The sequence below is a fragment of the Ascaphus truei genome, chromosome 16, assembly GCF_040206685.1.
Source record: "Ascaphus truei isolate aAscTru1 chromosome 16, aAscTru1.hap1, whole genome shotgun sequence".
In the NCBI taxonomy this organism is placed as follows: Eukaryota; Metazoa; Chordata; class Amphibia; order Anura; family Ascaphidae; genus Ascaphus; species Ascaphus truei.
In genome coordinates this window covers 50524622-50530621 of record NC_134498.1, presented here as the reverse complement: position 1 = coordinate 50530621, position 6000 = coordinate 50524622, and positions in this window count along the sequence as shown.

Sequence of the window (6000 nt, the reverse complement as noted above, 5' to 3'; positions counted from 1 at the left end):
CCAATTCTATTCTCCCGCTTCTCCTCTAGGAAAGATGATTCTCTCCCTGCTCCCAATTCTATTATCCGCTTCTCCTCTAGGAAAGATGATTCTCTCCCTGCTCCCAATTCTATTATCCGCTTCTCCTCTAGGAAAGATGATTCTCTCCCTGCTCCCAATTCTATTATCCGCTTCTCCTCTAGGAAAGATGATTCTCTCCATGCTCCCAATTCTATTCTCCCGCTTCTCCTCTAGGAAAGATGATTCTCTCCCTGCTCCCAATTCTATTATTCGCTTCTCCTCTAGGAAAGATGATTCTCTCCGTGCTCCCAATTCTATTATCCGCTTCTCCTCTAGGAAAGATGATTCTCTCCCTGCTCCCAATTCTATTATCCCGCTTCTCCTCTAGGAAAGATGATTCTCTCCCTGCTCCCAATTCTATTATCCCGCTTCTCCTCTAGGAAAGATGATTCTCTCCGTGCTCCCAATTCTATTCTCCCGCTTCTCCTCTAGGAAAGATGATTCTCTCCGTGCTCCCAATTCTATTATCCGCTTCTCCTCCAGGAAAGATGATTCTCTCCCTGCTCCCAATTCTATTCTCCCGCTTCTCCTCTAGGAAAGATGATTCTCTCCGTGCTCCCAATTCTATTCTCCCGCTTCTCCTCTAGGAAAGATGATTCTCTCCGTGCTCCCAATTCTATTCTCCCGCTTCTCCTTTGGGAAAGATGATTCTCTCCGTGCTCCCAATTCTATTCTCCCGCTTCTCCTCTAGGAAAGATGATTCTCTCCCTGCTCCCAATTCTATTCTCCCGCTTCTCCTCTAGGAAAGATGATTCTCTCCGTACTCCCAATTCTATTATCCCGCTTCTCCTCTGGGAAAGATGATTCTCTCCGTGCTCCCAATTCTATTCTCCCGCTTCTCCTCTGGGAAAGATGATTCTCTCCCTGCTCCCAATTCTATTCTCCCGCTTCTCCTCTAGGAAAGATGATTCTCTCCCTGCTCCCAATTCTATTATCCCGCTTCTCCTCTAGGAAAGATGATTCTCTCCGTGCTCCCAATTCTATTCTCCCGCTTCTCCTCTAGGAAAGACGATTCTCTCCGTGCTCCCAATTCTATTCTCCCGCTTCTCCTCTAGGAAAGATGATTCTCTCCCTGCTCCCAATTCTATTCTCCCGCTTCTCCTCTAGGAAAGATGATTCTCTCCCTGCTCCCAATTCTATTATCCCGCTTCTCCTCTAGGAAAGATGATTCTCTCCGTGCTCCCAATTCTATTCTCCCGCTTCTCCTCTAGGAAAGACGATTCTCTCCGTGCTCCCAATTCTATTCTCCCGCTTCTCCTCTAGGAAAGATGATTCTCTCCCTGCTCCCAATTCTATTCTCCCGCTTCTCCTCTAGGAAAGATGATTCTCTCCGTGCTCCCAATTCTATTCTCCCACTTCTCCTCTAGGAAAGATGATTCTCTCCGTGCTCCCAATTCTATTCTCCCGCTTCTCCTTTGGGAAAGATGATTCTCTCCGTGCTCCCAATTCTATTCTCCCGCTTCTCCTCTAGGAAAGATGATTCTCTCCCTGCTCCCAATTCTATTCTCCCGCTTCTCCTCTAGGAAAGATGATTCTCTCCGTACTCCCAATTCTATTATCCCGCTTCTCCTCTGGGAAAGATGATTCTCTCCGTGCTCCCAATTCTATTCTCCCGCTTCTCCTCTGGGAAAGATGATTCTCTCCCTGCTCCCAATTCTATTCTCCCGCTTCTCCTCTAGGAAAGATGATTCTCTCCCTGCTCCCAATTCTATTATCCCGCTTCTCCTCTAGGAAAGATGATTCTCTCCGTGCTCCCAATTCTATTCTCCCGCTTCTCCTCTAGGAAAGACGATTCTCTCCGTGCTCCCAATTCTATTCTCCCGCTTCTCCTCTAGGAAAGATGATTCTCTCCGTGCTCCCAATTCTATTCTCCCGCTTCTCCTCTGGGAAAGATGATTCTCTCCCTGCTCCCAATTCTATTCTCCCGCTTCTCCTCTAGGAAAGATGATTCTCTCTGTGCTCCCAATTCTATTATCCCGCTTCTCCTCTAGGAAAGATGATTCTCTCCGTGCTCCCAATTCTATTCTCCCGCTTCTCCTCTAGGAAAGACGATTCTCTCCGTGCTCCCAATTCTATTCTCCCGCTTCTCCTCTAGGAAAGATGATTCTCTCCGTGCTCCCAATTCTATTCTCCCGCTTCTCCTCTGGGACAGCTGGCGGAGTCTTTAATGCTGAAATCTCTTTTTTCCTCCGATATGTTTGTAGGAATCCCTGATAAGTAACGCGCGTCCATGTGGATGATCAATCCAGCCGTGAGATTGCCGTATGAATAAAGTCTACATCCCTACAAGAAGGGGCGCATCTGTGTTATATTAGGAGGTACAAAGTACAGCAACTTCCTTTTATTTACAAACCTCCACTATTAGGCCGAGTCCATGGTCAGCGCTTAGGCGCGCTGACGCTCGTCAGTGAGCCCCTGCAGCCGCAATGAGAGCGGCTTTAGCAGGGGCTCGCGCACACTTCCGCAGGCGTGCGGAGGTTTGGCATTTAAATTTTTTTTCGTTTTGGCGCTCACGGGAGCGCAGGGCCGGTCACGGGAGCGGTTCGCATGAGGGCGAACCAGCTCAGTGACGTCACTGGCCTGCCCCCCCCGACGGCGCGCGAACTACGGCCAGGGAAAGCACCTGCTTTCCCTCAGCCTCAGCACGTCTCCGCACGGTTGGAGTCTCTATGGACTTACTTCTCAAAAACAGAATTTAAAAAATATATATATATAGGTTCTCAGGATATGCACTTTTTAAAGATGAGAATCCAAAAGTAAAATTTTAAAATAAAAGATTAGTAAATTTGAGCTCCAGCCGCACTGATCTTTTATTTTGCATTTTCCCCCCCTTTCTTCTTGACTTTTTGAACGTGGCGGCCTCGTTCAGGAGATAAAAGCATTTTAAATATTGAGCGTCTGAGGTTAAAATGGAGCTCTCCCCAGAGCCCAGTGTAAAGGTTACCATGGTAACTTCAGAAGCTGGAGATGAAGAAAATGGGCCATGTTCGCTAACGGTGCTCACATACAACTCCTAATCACATACATTGGAACAAGGATGAGCTAAAGCAGGAGTCGCCAACTCCAGGCCTCATGGGGCACCAGCAGGTCAGGTTTTCAGGATATCCCTGCTTCAGCACAAGTGGCTCAGAGTCTGAGACTCCGTCAATGACAACCACCTGTGCTGAAGCACTGAGCCTTAAAACCTGACCTGTTGGTGGCCCTTGATGACTGTAGTTGGCTACCTGTGCTAAAGCTAACCACCGCTTAGCAAATATGGGCCTGTAGGAGTTTGAGGATGAGTGCAGCTTTAAATTCAGATGTTTGTGTCCACTCTACAAATAGTGGCACTTTGCAGGGGGGGCTGGAGGTGCCCCTGTCACTGGGTGGAGATTGTTTATCGCTTTAGCTGTCTAATCTGATGGTTAGGAGGTCCCGGACCCCCCCCCCCCCCTCCCCGAATAGCAGGATAACCCTGGTTTGTTGTGTTTGGCTGGCGGAGGCATTGAATGAGGAGCTGTACTTTTCCACGAACAGCTTCCAGATACGGTTCTCAAAAGCAGTGGCTTCCCATGGAGAACAGTGTGTGTGTGTGTGTGTGTGTGTGTGTGTGTGTGTGTGTGTGTGTGTGTGTCTGTGTGTGTATGTGTGTGAGAGAGAGTGTGAGAGTGAGAGAGAGTGTGAGTGTGAGAGAGAGTGTGTGTGTGTGTGTGTGTGTGTGTGTGTGTGTGTGTGTGTGTGTGTGTGTGTGTGTGTGTGAGAGAGAGTGTGTGAGAGTGTGTGAGAGAGTGTATGAGAGTGTGTGTGTGTGTGTGTGTGAGTGTGTGTGTGAGTGTGTGTGTGAGAGTGTGTGTGAGAGTGTGTGTGAGAGTGAGAGAGAGTGTGTGTGAGAGAGTGTGTGTGTGAGAGTGTGTGTGTGAGAATGTGTGTGTGAGAATGTGTGTGTGAGTGTGTGAGAATGTGTGTGAGAGTGTGTGTGTGTGTGAGTGTGAGTGTGTGTGTGAGAGAGTGAGTGAGCGAGTGTCTTTCTCTTACCAGACACAGGATATGGAGGGCTCCGTCCCTGAAGATTCAAGGCGAGGACAGCAGAGTGCTGGAGAAGGAGGTGGGAGGGGTTCTGAGATTTGCTAGCACTATGCTGAGGAACACCTGGGATTCGAGGGGTACAGATCCCAGCGGCTGCAGGTTCGGTTGGAAGACAAAGCCAGAATTACTCCCGTTTTCCACGTCGGTGAAAGTCTTCCCCATATAAATAAAATGACACAGAAGGTAAATACAGCCGCGGAAATATTTATTCTTAGAAATCTCGAGGCAGAAACGGAAAGCCGATAAGTCGCCACTTTCTAAGGTGCTGTAAAGCCTCAGATACTAAACTTCCGCCAGAAGAAACTATTGTGTGGTCTATTCAAAGCACTCTTGATATTCTTTATTGCATTACCACCACGGCGGGAGCTGTTCCCTGCATCTACACCCCTTTAAAAAAAACAAAAACAAAAAAAACCACATCCATCCTCCCCGGCGCTCAGCCTCCCACCCCACCCCCCCCGGCGCTCTGCCTCCCACCCCACCCCCCCCGGCGCTCAGCCCCCCATCCTCCCCGGCGCTCAGCCCCCCATCCTCCCCGGCGCTCAGCCCCCCATCCTCCCCGGCGCTCAGCCTCCCATCCCCTCCGGCTCTCAGCCTCCCATCCTCCCCGGCGCTCAGCCTCCCATCCCCCCCGGCGCTCAGCCTCCCATCCCCCCCGGCGCTCAGCCTTCCATCCCCCTCGGCGCTCAGCCTCCCCATCCCCCCCGGCGCACAGCCTCCCATCCTCCTGGCGCTCAGCCTCCCGGCGCACAGCCTCCCATCCCCCCCGGCGCTCAGCCTCCCATCCTTCCGGCGCACAGCCTCCCCATCCCCCCCGGCGCACAGCCTCCCATCCTCCTGGCGCTCAGCCTCCCATCCTCCCCGGCGCTCAGCCTCCCGGCGCACAGCCTCCCATCCCCCCCGGCGCTCAGCCTCCCATCCTTCCGGCGCACAGCCTCCCCATCCCCCCCGGCGCACAGCCTCCCATCCTCCTGGCGCTCAGCCTCCCATCCTCCTGGCGCTCAGCCTCCCGGCGCACAGCCTCCCATCCCCCCCGGCGCACAGCCTCCCATCCCCCCCGGCGCTCAGCCTCCCATCCTTCCGGCGCTCAGCCTCCCATCCTCCCCGGCGCTCAGCCTCCCATCCTCCCCGGCGCTCAGCCTCCCCATCCCCCCCGGCGCTCAGCCTCCCATCCTTCCGGCGCTCAGCCTCCCATCCTCCCCGGCGCTCAGCCTCCCATCCTCCCCGGCGCTCAGCCTCCCCATCCTCCCCGGCGCTCAGCCTCCCATCCTCCCCGGCGCTCAGCCTCCCATCCTCCCCGGCGCTCAGCCTCCCCATCCCCCCCGGCGCTCAGCCTCCCCATCCCCCCCCGGCGCTCAGCCTCCCATCCTCCCCGGCGCTCAGCCTCCCATCCCCCTCGGCGCACAGCCTCCCCATCCCCCCCGGCGCACAGCCTCCCATCCTCCTGGCGCTCAGCCTCCCGGCGCTCAGCCTCCCATCCTTCCGGCGCACAGCCTCCCATCCTCCTGGCGCTCAGCCTCCCGGCGCACAGCCTCCCATCCTCCCGGCGCACAGCCTCCCATCCCCCCCGGCGCTCAGCCTCCCATCCCCCCCGGCGCTCAGCCTCCCATCCTCCCGGCGCACAGCCTCCCATCTCCCCCGGCGCTCAGCGTCCCATCCCCCCTGGCGCCCAGCCTCCCATCCACCCCGGCGCTCAGCCTCCCATCTCAGTGTGTCGTCCCTTGTTCCTGATGCTGTCTAATGCTAAAGTTTCTTATTAAAAGAAAATCTATTTCATATAGCGCATTCTCCCAATGGGACTCAGTGTGTCAGTTACAGTATAGCGCGCATTACGCAGCACGTAGGGTTCCTTACAGACGCAGTCCCTGCCCCGCA